Below are 20510 nucleotides of genomic sequence, written 5' to 3' on the forward strand. Positions count from 1 at the left end.
ACTCTCTGACAGTCTCTGACAATCTCTATCACTCTCTGACACTCTCTGACACTCTTTGACACTCTGAGACACTCACTATCACTCTCTGACACTCTCTGAAACTCTCTGACACTCTCTGACACTCACTATCACTCTCTGACACTCTCTGACACTCTCTGACACTCACTATCACTCTCTATCACTCTCTGACACTCACTATCACTCTCTGACACAGTCTGACACTCTCCGACTCTCTCTGACACTCTCTATCACTCGCTATCACTCTCTGACACTCTCTGACACTCACTATCACTCTCTGACACTATCTGACACTCTCTGACACTCACTATCACTCTCTGACACTCTCTGACACTCTCTATCACTCTCTGACACTCTCTGACACTCTCTACCACTCTCTGACACTCTCTATTGCTCTCTGACTCTCTCAGAAACTCTCTGACACTCTCTATCACTCTCTGACACTCTCTGACACTCTCTATCACTCTCTGACACTCTCTGACACTCTCTATCAATCTCTGACACTCTCTGACACTCTCTATCACTCTCTGACACTCTCTGACACTCTCTGACACTCTCTGACACTCACTATCACTCTCTGACACTTTCTGACACTCTCTGACACTCACTATCACTCTCTGACACTCTCTGCCCCTCTCTGACACTCTCTATCACTCTCTGACTCTCTCAGACACTCTCTGACACTCTCTGTCACTCTGACACTCTCTGACACACTCTGTCACTCTCTGACACTCTCTTGCACTCTCAGACACTCACTATCACTCTCTGATTCTCTCTGACGCTCACTATCATTCTCTGATACTCTCAGACACACACGATCACTCTCTGACACTCTCTATCACTCTCTGACACTCTCTATCACTCTCTGACTCTCTCAGACACTCTCTGACACTCTCTGACACTCTCTGACACTCTCTGACACTCTCTATCACTCTCTGACACTCTCGATCACTCTCTGACACGCTCTGACACTCTCTATCACTCTCTCTTACTCTCTATCACTCTCTGACACTCTCTGACACTATCACTCTCTGACACTCTCTGACACTCTCTGACAGTCTCTGACAGTCTCTATCACTCTCTGACACTCTCTGACACTCTCTGACACTCACTATCACTCTCTGACACTCTCTGACACTCACTATCACTCTCTGACACACTCTGACTCTCTCTGACACTCTCTATCACTCTCTGACACTCTGTGACATTCACTATCATTCTTTGACACTCTCTGACACTGTCTGACACTCTCTGACTCTCTCTGACACTCTGTATCACTCTCTGACACTCTCTGACACTCACTATCACTCTCTGACACTCTCTGACACACGCTGACACTCTCTGACACTTACTATCACTCTCTGACACTCTCTGACACGCACTATCACTCTCTGACACTCTCAGACACTCTCTGACACTCTCTGACACTCTCTGACTCTCTCTGGCTCTCTCTGACACTCTCTATCACTCTCTGACACTCTCTGACACTCTCTATCACTCTCTGACTCTCTCTATCACTCTCTGACTCTCTCAGACACTCTCTGACAGTCTCTATCACTCTCTGACACTCTCTGACACACTCCACCACTCTCTATCACTCTCTGACACTCTCTATCATTCTCTGACACTCTCAGACACTCTCTGACAGTCTCTATCACTCTCTGACACTCTCTGACACTCTCCATCACTCTCTATCGCTCTCTGACACTCTCTATCATTCTCTGACACTCTCTGACACTCTCTGACACTCTCTATCACTCTCTGACACTCTCTGACACACTCTGACACTCTCTGACAGTTACTATCATTCTCTGACACTCTCAGACAAGCACTATCACTCTCTGACACTCTCTGACACTCTCTGACTCTCTCTATCACTCTCTGACACTCACTGACACTCTCTGACACTCTCTGACACTCTCTGACACTCTCTATCACTCTCTGACACTCTCTATCGCTCTCTGACTCTCTCAGACACTCTCTGACACTCTCTGTCACTCTGACACTCTCTGACACACTCTGTCACTCTCTGACACTCTCTTGCACTCTCAGACACTCACTATCACTCTCTGATTCTCTCTGACGCTCACTATCACTCTCTGATACTCTCAGACACACACGATCACTCTCTGACACTCTCTATCACTCTCTGACACTCTCTATCACTCTCTGACTCTCTCAGACACTCTCTGACACTCTCTGACACTCTCTGACACTCTCTGACAGTCTCTGACAGTCTCTATCACTCTCTGACACTCTCTGACACTCTCTGACACTCTCTGACACTCACTATCACTCTCTGACACTCTCTGACACTCACTATCACTCTCTGACACACTCTGACACTCTCTGACTCTCTCTGACACTCTCTGTCACTCTCTGACACTCTCTGACACTCTCGGACACTCTCGGACGCTCTTTGACACGCACTATCACTCTCTGACACTATCTGACACTCTCTGACACTCTCTGACACTCTCTGACTCTCTCTGACTCTCTCTGACACTCTCTATCACTCTCTGACACTCTCTGACACTCTCAGACACTTACTATCACTCTCTGACACTCTCTGACATTCACTATCATTCTCTGACACTCTCTGACACTGTCTGACACTCTCTGACTCTCTCTGACACTCTGTATCACTCTCTGACACTCTCTGACACTCACTCTCACTCTCTGACACTCTCTGACACACTCTGACACTCTCTGACACTTACTATCACTCTCTGACACTCTCTGACACGCACTATCAATCTCTGACACTCTCAGACACTCTCTGACACTCTCTGACACTCTCTGACTCTCTCTGGCTCTCTCTGACACTCTCTATCACTCTCTGACACTCTCTGACACTCTCTATCACTCTCTGACTCTCTCTATCTCTCTCTGACTCTCTCAGACTCTCTCTGACAGTCTCTATCACTCTCTGACACTCTCTGACACACTCCACCACTCTCTATCACTCTCTGACACTCTCTATCATTCTCTGACACTCTCAGACACTCTCTGACAGTCTCTATCACTCTCTGACACTCTCTGACACTCTCCATCACTCTCTATCACTCTCTGACACTCTCTATCATTCTCTGACACTCTCTGACACTCTCTGACACTCACTATCACTCTCTGACACTCTCTGACACACTCTGACACTCTCTGACACTTACTATCATTCTCTGACACTCTCTGACACTCTCTGACACTCACTATCACTCTCTGACACTCTCTGACACACTCTGACACTCTCTGACACTTACTATCATTCTCTGACACTCTCTGACAAGCACTATCACTCTCTGACACTCTCTGACACTCTCTGACTCTCTCTATCACTCTCTGACACTCACTGACACTCTCTGACACTCTCTGACAATCTCTATCACTCTCTGACACTCTCTGACACTCTTTGCCACTCTCAGACACTCACTATCACACTCTGACACTCTCTGAAACTCTCTGACACTCTCTGACACTCACTATCACTCTCTGACACTCTCTGACACTCTCTGACACTCTCTGACACTCACTATCACTCTCTATCACTCTCTGACACTCACTATCACTCTCTGACACAGTCTGACACTCTCTGACTCTCTCTGACACTCTCTGTCACTCTCTGACACTCTCTGACACTCTCTGACACTCACTACCACTCTCTGACACTATCTGACACTCTCTGACACTATCTGACACTCTCTGACACTCACTATCACTCTCTGACACTCTCTGACACTCTCTATCACTCTCTGACACTCTCTGACACACTCTATCACTCTCTGACACTCTCTATCGCTCTCTGACTCTCTCTGACACGCTCTATCACTCTCTGACACTATCTGACACTCTCAGACACTTACTATCACTCTCTGACACTCTCTGACACTCTCTATCACGCTCTATCACTCTCTGACACTCTCTGACACTCTCTATCATTCTCTGACACTCTCTGTCACTCTCTGACACTCACTGACACTCACTATCACTCTCTGACACTCTCTGACACTCTCTGACACTCTCTGACACTCACTATCACTCTCTATCACTCTCTGACACTCACTATCACTCTCTGACACACTCTGACACTCTCTGACTCTCTCTGACACTATCTATCACTCTCTGACTCTCTCGGACACTCTCTGACACTCACTATCACTCTCTGACACGATCTGACACTCTCTGACACTCACTATCACTCTCTGACACTCTCTGACACTCTCTGACACTCTCTATCACTCTCTGACACTCTCTGACAATCTCTATCACTCTCTATCACACTCTGACACTCTCTGACACTCTCTGACACTCACTATCACTCTCTGACACTATCTGACACTCTATGACACTCACTCTCACTCTCTGACACTCTCTGACACTCTCTATCACTCTCTGACACTCTCTGACACTCTCTAACAATCTCTGACACTCTCTGACTCTCTCAGACACTCTCTGACACTCACTCTCACTCTCTGACACTCTCTATCACTCTCTATCACACTATGACACTCTCTGACACTCTCTGACACTCACTATCACTCTCTGACACTATCTGACACTCACTCTCACTCTCTGACACTCTCTGACACTCTCTATCACACTCTGACTCTCTCACACACTCTCTGACACTCTCTATCACTCTCTGACTCTCTCTCACACTCTTTATCACTCTCTATCACTCTCTGACACTCTCTGACACTCTCTATCACTCTCTGACACTCTCTATCACTCTCTGACACTCTCTGACACTCTCTGACACTCTCTGACAGTCTCTGACAATCTCTATCACTCTCTGACACTCTCTGACACTCTTTGACACTCTCTGACACTCTCAGACACTCACTATCACTCTCTGACTCTCTCTGACACTCTCTGATACTCACTATCACTCTCTGACACTCTCTGACACTCTCTGACACTCACTATCACTCTCTGACACTCTCTGACACTCACTATCACTCTCTATCACTCTCTGACACTCTCTGACTCTCTCTGACACTCTCTATCACTCTCTGACACTCTCTGACACTCTCTATCACTCTCTGACAATCTCTGAAATTCTCTCACACTCTCTATCACTCTCTGACTCTCTCTGACACTCTCTATCACTCTCTGACACTCTCTGGCACTCTCTGACACTCTCTGGCACTCTCTGACACTCTCTGGCACTCTCTATCACTCTCTGACACTCACTATCACTCTCTGACACACTCTGACACTCTCTGACTCTCTCTGACACACTCTATCACTCTCTGACACTCTCTGACACTCTCTGACACTCTCTGACACGATCTGACACTCTCTGACACTCACTATCACTCTCTGACACTCTCTGACACTCTCTATCACTCTCTGACACTCTCTGACACTCTCTATCACTCTCTGACACACTCGGACACTCTCTATCACACTCTGACTCTCTCACACACTCTCTGACACTCTCTATCACTCTCTGACTCTCTCTCACACTCTTTATCACTCTCTATCACTCTCTGACACTCTCTGACACTCTCTATCACTCTCTGACACGCTCTATCACTCTCTGACACTCTCTGACACTCTCTGACAGTCTCTGACAATCTCTATCACTCTCTGACACTCTCTGACACTCTTTGACACTCTCTGACACTCTCCGACACTCACTATCACTCTCTGACACTCTCTGACACTCTCTGATACTCACTATCACTCTCTGACACTCTCTGACACTCTCTGACACTCACTATCACTCTCTGACACACTCTGACACTCACTATCACTCTCTATCACTCTCTGACACTCTCTGATTCTCTCTGATACTCTCTATCACTCTCTGACACTCTCTGACACTCTCTGACACTATCTGACACTCTCTGACACTCTCTATCACTCTCTGACACTCTCTGACACTCTCTATCACTCTCTGACACTCTCTGACACTCTCTATCACTCTCTGACACTCTCTATCGCTCTCTGACTCTCTCTGACACGCTCTATCACTCTCTGACACAATCTGACACTCACTGACACTCACTATCACTCTCTGACACTCTCTGACACTCTCTGACACTCACTATCACTCTCTATCACTCTCTGACACTCACTATCACTCTCTGACACACTCTGACACTCTCTGACTCTCTCTGACACTCTCTATCACTCTCTGACACTCTCGGACACTCTCTGACACTCACTATCACTCTCTGACACTATCTGACACTCTCTGACACTCACTATCACTCTCTGACACTCTCTGACACTCTCTATCACTCTCTGACACTCTCTGACAATCTCTATCACTCTCTATCATACTCTGACACTCTCTGACACTCTCTGACACTCACTATCACTCTCTGACACTCTCTGACACTCTCTATCACTCTCTGACACTCTCTGACACTATCTGACACTCTCTGACACTCTCTGACACTCTCTATCACTCTCTGACACTCTCTGAAATTCTCTCACACTCTCTATCACTCTCTGACACTCTCTGACACTCTCTATCACTCTCTGACACTCTCTGGCACTCTCTGACACTCTCTGGCACTCTCTGACACTCTCTGGCACTCTCTATCACACTCTATCGCTCTCTGACACTCTCTGACACTCTCTATCATTCTCTGACACTCTCTGACACTCTCTGACACTCTCTGACAGTGTCTGACAATCTCTATCACTCTCTGACACTCTCTGACACTCTTTGACACTCACAGACACTCACTATCACTCTCTGACACTCTGTGAAACTCTCTGACACTCTCTGACACTCACTATCACTCTCTGACACTCTCTGACACTCTCTGACACTCACTATCACTCTCTATCACTCTCTGACACTCACTATCACTCTCTGACACACTCTGACACTCTCTGACTCTCTCTGACACACTCTATCACTCTCTGACACTCTCTGACACTCTCTGACACTCTCTGACACTATCTGACACTCTCTGACACTCACTATCACTCTCTGACACTCTCTGACACTCTCTATCACTCTCTGACACTCTCTGACACTCTCTATCACTCTCTGACACACTCTGACACTCTCTATCACACTCTGACTCTCTCACACACTCTCTGACACTCTCTATCACTCTCTGACTCTCTCTCACACTCTTTATCACTCTCTATCACTCTCTGACACTCTCTGACACTCTCTATCACTCTCTGACACTCTCTATCACTCTCTGACACTCTCTGACACTCTCGGACACTCTCTGACAGTCTCTGACAATCTCTATCACTCTCTGACACTCTCTGACACACTTTGACACTCTCTGACACTCTCAGACACTCACTATCACTCTCTGACACTCTCTGACACTCTCTGATACTCACTATGACTCTCTGACACTCTCTGACACTCACTATCACTCTCTGACACTCTCTGACACTCACTATCACTCTCTATCACTCTCTGACACTCTCTGACTCTCTCTGACACTCTCTATCACTCTCTGACACTCTCTGACACTCTCTGACACTCACTATCACTCTCTGACACTATCTGACACTCTCTGACACTCTCTGACACTCTCTATCACTCTCTGACACTCTCTGAAATTCTCTCACACTCTCTATCACTCTCTGACACTCTCTGACACTCTCTATCACTCTCTGACACTCTCTGGCACTCTCTGACACTCTCTGGCACTCTCTGACACTCTCTGGCAGTCTCTATCACTCTCTATCACTCTCTATCACTCTCTGACACTCTCTGACACTCTCTATCATTCTCTGACACTCTCTGACACTCTCTGACACTCTCTGACAGTGTCTGACAAACTCTATCACTCTCTGACACTCTCTGACACTCTTTGACACTCACAGACACTCACTATCACTCTCTGACACTCTGTGAAACTCTCTGACACTCTCTGACACTCACTATCACTCTCTGACACTCTCTGACACTCTCTGACACTCACTATCACTCTCTATCACTCTCTGACACTCACTATCACTCTCTGACACACTCTGACACTCTCTGACTCTTTCTGACACACTCTATCCCTCTCTGACACTCTCTGACACTCTCTGACACTCTCTGACACTATCTGACACTCTCTGACACTCACTATCACTCTCTGACACTCTCTGACACTCTCTATCACTCTCTGACACTCTCTGACACTCTCTATCACTCTCTGACACACTCTATCGCTCTCTGACTCTCTCAGACACTCTCTGACACTCTCTATCACTCTCTGACACTCTCTGACACTCTCTATCACTCTCTGACAATCTCTATCACTCTCTTTCACTTTCTGACACTCTCTGACACTCTCTGACACTCACGATCACTCTCTGACACTATCTGACACTCTCTGACACTCACTCTCACTCTCTGACACTCTCTGACACTCTCTGATACTCACTATCACTCTCTGACACTCTCTGACACTCTCTGACACTCACTATCACTCTCTGACACTCTCTGACTCTCACTATCACTCTCTATCACTCTCTGACACTCTCTGACTCTCTCTGACACTCTCTATCACTCTCAGACACTCTCTGACACTCACTATCACTCTCTGACACTATCTGACACTCTCTGACACTCTCTATCACTCTCTGACACTCTCTGAAATTCTCTCACACTCTCTATCACTCTCTGACTCTCTCTGACACTCTCTATCACTCTCTGACACTCTCTGGCACTCTCTGACACTCTCTGGCACTCTCTGACACTCTCTGGCACTCTCTATCACTCTCTATCACTCTCTGACACTCTCTGACACTCTTTGACACTCACAGACACTCACTATCACTCTCTGACACTCTGTGAAACTCTCTGACACTCTCTGACACTCACTATCACTCTCTGACACTCTCTGACACTCTCTGACACTCACTATCACTCTCTATCACACTCTGACACTCACTATCACTCTCTGACACACTCTGACACTCACTATCACTCTCTGACACACTCTATCACTCTCTGACACTCTCTGACACTCTCTGACACTCTCTGACACGATCTGACACTCTCTGACACTCACTATCACTCTCTGACACTCTCTGACACTCTCTATCACTCTCTGACACTCTCTGACACTCTCTATCACTCTCTGACACACTCTGACACTCTCTATCACACTCTGACTCTCTCACACACTCTCTGACACTCTCTATCACTCTCTGACTCTCTCTCACACTCTTTATCACTCTCTATCACTCTCTGACACTCTCTGACACTCTCTATCACTCTCTGACACTCTCTATCACTCTCTGACACTCTCTGACACTCTCTGACACTCTCTGACAGTCTCTGACAATCTCTATCACTCTCTGACACTCTTTGACACTCTCTGACACTCTCAGACACTCACTATCACTCTCTGACACTCACTGACACTCTCTGACACTCTCTGATACTCACTATCACTCTCTGACACTCTCTGACACTCTCTGACACTCACTATCACTCTCGGAAACTCTCTGACACTCACTATCACTCTCTATCACTCTCTGACACTCTCTGACTCTCTCTGATACTCTCTATCACTCTCTGACACTCTCTGACACTCTCTGACACTATCTGACACTCTCTGACACTCACTATCACTCTCTGACACTCTCTGACACTCTCTATCACTCTCTGACACACTCTGACACTCTCTATCACTCTCTGACACTCTCTATCGCTCTCTGACTCTCTCTGACACGCTCTATCACTCTCTGACACTATCTGACACTCTCAGACACTTACTATCACTCTCTGACACGCTCTGACACTCTCTATCACTCTCTATCACTCTCTGACACTCTCTGACACTCTCTATCATTCTCTGACACTCTCTGACACTCTCTGACACTCACTGACACTCACTATCACTCTCTGACACTCTCTGACACTCTCTGACACTCTCTGACACTCACTATCACTCTCTATCACTCTCTGACACTCACTATCACTCTCTGACACACTCTGACACTCTCTGACTCTCTCTGACACTCTCTATCACTCTCTGACACTCTCGGACACTCTCTGACGCTCACTATCACTCTCTGACACTATCTGACACTCTCTGACACTCACTATCACTCTCTGACACTCTCTGACACTCTCTGACACTCTCTATCACTCTCTGACACTCTCTGACAATCTCTATCACTCTCTATCACACTCTGACACTCTCTGACACTCTCTGACACTCACTATCACTCTCTGACACTATCTGACACTCTATGACACTCACTCTCACTCTCTGACACTCTCTGACACTCTCTATCACTCTCTGACACACTCTGACACTCTCTAACACTCTCTGACACTCTCTGACTTTCTCAGACACTCTCTGACTCTCACTCTCACTCTCTGACACTCTCTAACACTCTCTATCACACTCTGACACTCTCTGACACTCTCTGACACTCTCTGACACTCACTATCACTCTCTGACACTATCTGACACTCTCTGACACTCACTCTCACTCTCTGACACTCTCTGACACTCTCTATCACACTCTGACTCTCTCACACACTCTCTGACACTCTCTATCACTCTCTGACTCTCTCTCACACTCTTTATCACTCTCTATCACTCTCTGACACTCTCAGACACTCTCTATCACTCTCTGACACTCTCTATCACTCTCTGACACTCTCTGACACTCTCTGACACTCTCTGACAGTCTCTGACAATCTCTATCACTCTCTGACACTCTCTGACACTCTTTGACACTCTCTGACACTCTCAGACACTCACTATCACTCTCTGACACTCTCTGACACTCTCTGACACTCTCTGATACTCACTATCACTCTCTGACACTCTCTGACACTCTGACACTCACTATCACTCTCTGACACTCTCTGACACTCACTATCACTCTCTATCACTCTCTGACACTCTCTGACTCTCTCTGACACTCTCTATCACTCTCTGACACTCTCTGACACTCACTATCACTCTCTATCACACTCTGACACTCACTATCACTCTCTGACACACTCTGACACTCTCTGACTCTCTCTGACACACTCTATCACTCTCTGACACTCTCTGACACTCTCTGACACTCTCTGACACGATCTGACACTCTCTGACACTCACTATCACTCTCTGACACTCTCTGACACTCTCTATCACTCTCTGACACTCTCTGACACTCTCTATCACTCTCTGACACACTCTGACACTCTCTATCACACTCTGACTCTCTCACACACTCTCTGACACTCTCTATCACTCTCTGACTCTCTCTCACACTCTTTATCACTCTCTATCACTCTCTGACACTCTCTGACACTCTCTATCACTCTCTGACACTCTCTATCACTCTCTGACACTCTCTGACACTCTCTGACACTCTCTGACAGTCTCTGACAATCTCTATCACTCTCTGACACTCTTTGACACTCTCTGACACTCTCAGACACTCACTATCACTCTCTGACACTCACTGACACTCTCTGACACTCTCTGATACTCACTATCACTCTCTGACACTCTCTGACACTCTCTGACACTCACTATCACTCTCGGAAACTCTCTGACACTCACTATCACTCTCTATCACTCTCTGACACTCTCTGACTCTCTCTGATACTCTCTATCACTCTCTGACACTCTCTGACACTCTCTGACACTATCTGACACTCTCTGACACTCACTATCACTCTCTGACACTCTCTGACACTCTCTATCACTCTCTGACACTCTCTGACACTCTCTATCACTCTCTGACACTCTCTATCGCTCTCTGACTCTCTCTGACACGCTCTATCACTCTCTGACACTATCTGACACTCTCAGACACTTACTATCACTCTCTGACACGCTCTGACACTCTCTATCACTCTCTATCACTCTCTGACACTCTCTGACACTCTCTATCATTCTCTGACACTCTCTGACACTCTCTGACACTCACTGACACTCACTATCACTCTCTGACACTCTCTGACACTCTCTGACACTCACTATCACTCTCTGACACTCACTATCACTCTCTGACACACTCTTACACTCTCTGACTCTCTCTGACACTCTCTATCACTCTCTGACACTCTCGGACACTCTCTGACACTCACTATCACTCTCTGACACTATCTGACACTCTCTGACACTCACTATCACTCTCTGACACTCTCTGACACTCTCTGACACTCTCTATCACTCTCTGACACTCTCTGACAATCTCTATCACTCTCTATCACACTCTGACACTCTCTGACACTCTCTGACACTCACTATCACTCTCTGACACTATCTGACACTCTATGACACTCACTCTCACTCTCTGACACTCTCTGACACTCTCTATCACTCTCTGACACTCTCTGACACTCTCTAACACTCTCTGACACTCTCTGACTTTCTCAGACACTCTCTGACTCTCACTCTCACTCTCTGACACTCTCTAACACTCTCTATCACACTCTGACACTCTCTGACACTCTCTGACACTCACTATCACTCTCTGACACTATCTGACACTCTCTGACACTCACTCTCACTCTCTGACACTCTCTGACACTCTCTATCACACTCTGACTCTCTCACACACTCTCTGACACTCTCTATCACTCTCTGACTCTCTCTCACACTCTTTATCACTCTCTATCACTCTCTGACACTCTCTGACACTCTCTATCACTCTCTGACACTCTCTATCACTCTCTGACACTCTCTGACACTCTCTGACACTCTCTGACAGTCTCTGACAATCTCTATCACTCTCTGACACTCTCTGACACTCTTTGACACTCTCTGACACTCTCAGACACTCACTATCACTCTCAGACACTCACTATCACTCTCTGACACTCTCTGACACTCTCTGACACTCTCTGATACTCACTATCACTCTCTGACACTCTCTGACACTCTCTGACACTCACTATCACTCTCTGACACTCTCTGACACTCTCTGACACTCTCTGATACTCACTATCACTCTCTGACACTCTCTGACACTCTCTGACACTCACTATCACTCTCTGACACTCTCTGACACTCACTATCACTCTCTATCACTCTCTGACACTCTCTGACTCTCTCTGACACTCTCTATCACTCTCTGACACTCTCTGACACACACTATCACTCTCTGACACTATCTGACACTCTCTGACACTCTCTGACACTCACTATCACTCTCTGACACTCTCTGAAATTCTCTCACACTCTCTATCACTCTCTGACACTCTCTGACACTCTCGATCACTCTCTGACACTCTCTGGCACTCTCTGACACTCTCTGGCACTCTCTGACACTCTCTGGCACTCTCTATCACTCTCTATCACTCTCTGACACTCTCTGACACTCTCTATCATTCTCTGACACTCTCTGACACTCTCTGACACTCTCTGACAGTGTCTGACAATCTCTATCACTCTCTGACACTCTCTGACACTCTTTGACACTCACAGACACTCACTATCACTCTCTGACACTCTGTGAAACTCTCTGACACTCTCTGACACTCACTATCACTCTCTGACACTCTCTGACACTCTCTGACACTCACTATCACTCTCTATCACTCTCTGACACTCACTATCGCTCTCTGACACACTCTGACACTCTCTGACTCTCTCTGACACACTCTATCACTCTCTGACACTCTCTGACACTCTCTGACACTCTCTGACACTATCTGACACTCTCTGACACTCACTATCACTCTCTGACACTCTCTGACACTCTCTGACACTCTCTATCACTCTCTGACACTCTCTGACACTCTCTGTCACTCTCTGACACACTCTGACACTCTCTATCACACTCTGACTCTCTCACAAACTCTCTGACACTCTCTATCACTCTCTGACTCTCTCTCACACTCTTTATCACTCTCTATCACTCTCTGACACTCTCTGACACTCTCTATCACTCTCTGACACTCTCTGACACTCTCGGACACTCTCTGACAGTCTCTGACAATCTCTATCACACTCTGACACTCTCTGACACTCTTTGACACTCTCTGACACTCTCAGACACTCACTATACTCTCTGACACTCTCTGACACTCTCTGACACTCTCTGATACTCACTATCACTCTCTGACACTCTCTGACACTCTCTGACAATCACTATCACTCTCTGACACTCTCTGACACTCTCTGACACTCTCTGAAACTCACTATCACTCTCTGACACTCTCTGACGCTCTCTGACACTCACTATCACTCTCTGACACTCTCTGACACTCACTATCACTCTCTATCACTCTCTGACACTCTCTGACTCTCTCTGACACTCTCTATCACTCGCTGACACTCTCTGACACTCTCTGACACTCACTATCACTCTCTGACACTATCTGACACTCTCTGACACTCTCTGACACTCTCTATCACTCTCTGACACTCTCTGAAATTCTCTCACACTCTCTATCACTCTCTGACGCTCTCTGACACTCTCTATCACTCTCTGACACTCTCTGGCACTCTCTGACACTCTCTGGCACTCTCTGACACTCTCTGGCACTCACTATCACTCTCTATCACTCTCTATCACTCTCTGACACTCTCTGACACTCTCTATCATTCTCTGACACTCTCTGACACTCTCTGACAGTGTCTGACAATCTCTATCACTCTCTGACACTCTCTGACACTCTTTGACACTCACAGACACTCACTATCACTCTCTGACACTCTGTGAAAGTCTCTGACACTCACTATCACTCTCTGACACTCTCTGACACTCACTATCACTCTCTATCACTCTCTGACACTCACTATCACTCTCTGACACACTCTGACACTCTCTGACTCTTTCTGACACACTCTATCCCTCTCTGACACTCTCTGACACTCTCTGACACACTCTGACACTCTCTGACTCTCTCTGACACACTCTATCACTCTCTGACACTCTCTGACACTCTCTGACACTCTCTGACACTCACTATCACTCTCTGACACTCTCTGACACTCTCTATCACTCTCTGACACTCTCTGACACTCTCTATCACTCTCTGACACACTCTATCGCTCTCTGACTCTCTCAGACACTCTCTGACACTCTCTATCACTCTCTGACACTCTCTGACACTCTCTATCACTCTCTGACACTCTCTATCACTCTCTTTCAATTTCTGACACTCTCTGACACTCTCTGACACTCACTATCACTCTCTGACACTATCTGACACTCTCTGACACTCACTCTCACTCTCTGACACTCTCTGACACTCTCTGACACTCTCTATCACTCTCTGACACTCTCTGACACTCTCTATCACTCTCTGACACTCTCTATCGCTCTCTGACACTCTCTGACACTCTCTATCACTCTCTATCACTCTCTGACACTCTCTATCACTCTCTGACTCTCTCTCACACTCTCTATCACTCTCTATCACTCTCTGACTCTCTCTCACACTCTCTATCACTCTCTATCACTCTCTGACACTCTCTGACACTCTCTATCACTCTCTGACACTCTCTATCACTCTCTGACACTCTCTGACACTCTCTGACACTCTCTATCACTCTCTGAAACTCTCTGACACTCTCAGACACTTACTATCTCTCTCTGACACTCTCTGACACTCTCTATCGCTCTCTGACTCTCTCACACACTCTCTGACACTCTCTATCACTCTCTGACTCTCTCTCACACTCTCTATCACTCTCTATCACTCTCTGACTCTCTCTCACACTCTCTATCACTCTCTATCACTCTCTGACACTCTCTGACACTCTCTATCACTCTCTGACACTCTCTATCACTCTCTGACACTCTCTGACACTCTCTGACAGTCTCTGACAATCTCTATCACTCTCTGACACTCTCTGAAACTCTTTGACACTCTCTGACACTCTCAGACACTCACTATCACTCTCTGACACTATCTGACACTCTCTGACACTCTCTGACACTCTCTATCACTCTCTATCACTCTCTGACACTCTCTGACACTCTCTATCAATCTCTGACACTCTCTGACACTCTCTGACACTCTCTGACACTCTCTGACACTCACTATCACTCTCTATCACTCTCTGACACTCACTATCACTCTCTGACACTCACTATCACTCTCTGACACACTCTGACACTCTCTATCAATCTCTGACACTCTCAGACACTCACTATCACTCTCTGACACTCTCTGACACTCACTATCACTCTCTGACACTCTCTGACACTCACTATCACTCTCTGACACTCTCTGACACTCACTATCACTCTCTATCACTCTCTGACACTCACTATCACTCTCTGACACTCTCTATCACTCTCTGACTCTCTCAGACACTCTCTGACACTCTCTATCACTCTCTGACACTCTCTGACACTCTCTATCACTCTCTGACTCTCCCAGACACTCTCTGACACTCACTATCACTCTCTGACACTCTCAGACACTCACTATCTCTCTCTGACACTCTCTGACACTCTCTGACACTCTCTGACACTCTCTGACACTCACTATCACTCTCTGACACTCTCTGACACTCTCTGACACTCTCTGACACTCTCTGACACTCACTATCACTCTCTGACACTCTCTGACACTCTCTGACACTCACTATCACTCTCTGACACTCTCTGACACTCACTACCACTCTCTGACACTCTCTGACACTCTCTGACACTCACTATCACTCTCTATCACTCTCTGACACTCACTATCACTCTCTGACACTCTATATCACTCTCTGACTCTCTCAGACACTCTCTGACATTCTCTATCACTCTCTGACACTCTCTGACACTCTCTGACACTCTCTATCACTCTCTGTCACTCTCTATCACTCTCTGACACTCTCAGACACTCACTATCACTCTCTGACACTATCTGACACTCTCTGACACTCTCTGACACTCTCTATCACTCTCTATCACTCTCTGACACTCTCTGACACTCTCTATCAATCTCTGACACTCTCTGACACTCTCTGACACTCTCTATCACTCTCTATCACTCTCTGACACTCACTATCACTCTCTGACACTCACTATCACTCTCTGACACACTCTGACACTCTCTATCAATCTCTGACACTCTCAGACACTCACTATCACTCTCTGACACTCTCTGACACTCACTATCACTCTCTGACACTCTCTGACACTCACTATCACTCTCTGACACTCTCTGACACTCACTATCACTCTCTATCACTCTCTGACACTCACTATCACTCTCTGACACTCTCTATCACTCTCTGACTCTCTCAGACCCTCTCTGACACTCTCTATCACTCTCTGACACTCTCTGACACTCTCTATCACTCTCTGACTCTCCCAGACACTCTCTGACACTCACTATCACTCTCTGACACTCTCAGACACTCACTATCTCTCTCTGACACTCTCTGACACTCTCTGACACTCTCTGACACTCTCTGACACTCACTATCACTCTCTGACACTCTCTGACACTCTCTGACACTCTCTGACACTCTCTGACACTCACTATCACTCTCTGACACTCTCTGACACTCTCTGACACTCACTATCACTCTCTGACACTCTCTGACACTCACTACCACTCTCTGACACTCTCTGACACTCTCTGACACTCACTATCACTCTCTATCACTCTCTGACACTCTCTGACACTCACTATCACTCTCTGACACTCTCTGACACTCACTATCACTCTCTGACACTCTCTGACACTCACTATCACTCTCTATCACTCTCTGACACTCACTATCACTCTCTGACACTCTCTATCACTCTCTGACTCTCTCAGACACTCTCTGACACTCTCTATCACTCTCTGACACTCTCTGACACTCTCTATCACTCTCTGACTCTCCCAGACACTCTCTGACACTCACTATCACTCTCTGACACTCTCAGACACTCACTATCTCTCTCTGACACTCTCTGACACTCTCTGACACTCTCTGACACTCTCTGACACTCACTATCACTCTCTGACACTCTCTGACACTCTCTGACACTCTCTGACACTCTCTGACACTCACTATCACTCTCTGACACTCTCTGACACTCTCTGACACTCACTATCACTCTCTGACACTCTCTGACACTCACTACCACTCTCTGACACTCTCTGACACTCTCTGACACTCACTATCACTCTCTATCACTCTCTGACACTCACTATCACTCTCTGACACTCTATATCACTCTCTGACTCTCTCAGACACTCTCTGACATTCTCTATCACTCTCTGACACTCTCTGACACTCTCTGACACTCTCTATCACTCTCTGTCACTCTCTATCACTCTCTGACACTCTCTGACACTCTCTATCATTCTCTGACACTCTCTGACACTCTCTGACACTCTCTATCACTCTCTATCACTCTCTGACACTCTCTGACACTCTCTATCAATCTCTGACACTCTCTGACACTCTCTGACACTCTCAGACACTCTCAGACACTCACTATCACTCTTTGACACTCTCTGACACTCTCTGACACTCACTATCACTCTCTGACACTCTCTGACACTCTCTGACACTCTCTGACACTCTCAGACACTCACTATCACTCTCTGACACTCTCTGACACTCTCTGACACTCTCTGACACTCACTATCACTCTCTATCACTCTCTGACACTCACTATCACTCTCTGACACTCACTATCACTCTCTGACACACTCTGACACTCTCTATCAATCTCTGACACTCTCAGACACTCACTATCACTCTCTGACACTCTCTGACACTCACTATCACTCTCTGACACTCTCTGACACTCACTATCACTCTCTGACACTCTCTGACACTCACTATCACTCTCTATCACTCTCTGACACTCACTATCACTCTCTGACACTCTCTATCACTCTCTGACTCTCTCAGACACTCTCTGACACTCTCTATCACTCTCTGACACTCTCTGACACTCTCTATCACTCTCTGACTCTCCCAGACACTCTCTGACACTCACTATCACTCTCTGACACTCTCAGACACTCACTATCTCTCTCTGACACTCTCTGACACTCTCTGACACTCTCTGACACTCTCTGACACTCACTATCACTCTCTGACACTCTCTGACACTCTCTGACACTCTCTGACACTCTCTGACACTCACTATCACTCTCTGACACTCTCTGACACTGTCTGACACTCACTATCACTCTCTGACACTCTCTCACACTCACTACCACTCTCTGACACTCTCTGACACTCTCTGACACTCACTATCACTCTCTATCACTCTCTGACACTCACTATCACTCTCTGACACTCTATATCACTCTCTGACTCTCTCAGACACTCTCTGACATTCTCTATCACTCTCTGACACTCTCTGACACTCTCTGACACTCTCTATCACTCTCTATCACTCTCTGACACTCTCTGACACTCTCTATCATTCTCTGACACTCTCTGACACTCTCTGACAGTGTCTGACAATCTCTATCACTCTCTGACACTCTCTGACACTCTTTGACACTCTCAGACACTCACTATCACCTTCTGACACTATCTGACACTCTCTGACACTCACTCTCACTCTCTGACACTCTCTGACACTCTCTATCACTCTCTGACACTCTCTGACACTCTCTATCACACTCTGACACTCTCTGACACTCTCTGACACTCTCTGACACTCACTATCACTCTCTGACACTATCTGACACTCTCTGACACTCACTCTCACTCTCTGACACTCTCACACACTCTCTGACACTCTCTATCACTCTCTGACTCTCTCTCACACTCTTTATCACTCTCTATCACTCTCTGACACTCTCTGACACTCTCTATCACTCTCTGACACTCTCTATCACTCTCTGACACTCTCTGACACTCTCTGACAGTCTCTGACAATCTCTATCACTCTCTGACACTCTCTATCACTCTCTGACACTCTCTGACACTCTCTGACAGTCTCTGACAATCTCTATCACTCTCTGACACTCTCTGACACTCTTTGAAACTCTCTGACACTCTCAGACACTCACTATCACTCTCTGACACTCTCTGACACTCTCTGACACTCTCTGATACTCACTATCACTCTCTGACACTCTCTGACACTCTCTGACACTCACTATCACTCTCTGACACTCTCTGACACTCACTATCACTCTCTATCACTCTCTGACACTCTCTGACTCTCTCTGACACACTCTATCACTCTCTGACACTCTCTGACACTCTCTGACACTCTCTGACACTCTCTGACACTATCTGACACTCTCTGACAGTCACTATCACTCTCTATCACTCTCTGACACTCTCTGACTCTCTCTGACACTCTCTATCACTCTCTGACACTCTCTGACACTCTCTGACACTCTCTGACACTCACTATCACTCTCTATCACTCTCTGACACTCACTATCACTCTCTGACACACTCTGACACTCTCTGACTCTCTCTGACACACTCTATCACTCTCTGACACTCTCTGACACTCTCTGACACTATCTGACACTCTCTGACACTCACTATCACTCTCTGACACTCTCTGACACTCTCTATCACTCTCTGAGACTCTCTGACACTCTCTATCACTCTCTGACACACTCTGACACTCTCTATCACACTCTGACTCTCTCACACACTCTCTGACACTCTCTATCA

Source organism: Heterodontus francisci, chromosome 3, assembly GCF_036365525.1.
Source record: "Heterodontus francisci isolate sHetFra1 chromosome 3, sHetFra1.hap1, whole genome shotgun sequence".
In the NCBI taxonomy this organism is placed as follows: domain Eukaryota; kingdom Metazoa; phylum Chordata; class Chondrichthyes; order Heterodontiformes; family Heterodontidae; genus Heterodontus; species Heterodontus francisci.